Source organism: Phalaenopsis equestris, unplaced genomic scaffold (assembly GCF_001263595.1).
Source record: "Phalaenopsis equestris unplaced genomic scaffold, ASM126359v1 Scaffold000814, whole genome shotgun sequence".
Taxonomy (NCBI): domain Eukaryota; kingdom Viridiplantae; phylum Streptophyta; class Magnoliopsida; order Asparagales; family Orchidaceae; genus Phalaenopsis; species Phalaenopsis equestris.
This window is the reverse complement of record NW_018165254.1, coordinates 9,704-10,010: the sequence shown is the minus strand read 5'-3', so window position 1 is coordinate 10,010 and position 307 is coordinate 9,704.

Here is a 307-nt window from a genome sequence, read left to right as displayed (position 1 = left end):
AAAATCAACCAAGATAAAATTCACCGCCACAACATTCAAAATATTAAACAACTCAAAATTTAATCACAAACATCACACAAAACCACAACTTCAACTAAATTAAGATGTCTCTATCGGATGATCGGGAATCCCTCGGAGGAGTTGGGTTTGATCCCTCGGAGGAATCCACGGTTTAAATGAAATTATGGAACTCATTAAGTTGGGTTTGATAAGTTCATTTGGACTAAGTGAATCCAATAGAAAATAGTGATGCCGGAATGAGGGAACCGTAGGATCCTAACCGGTGTCGCTCTAATCAACCTTAATA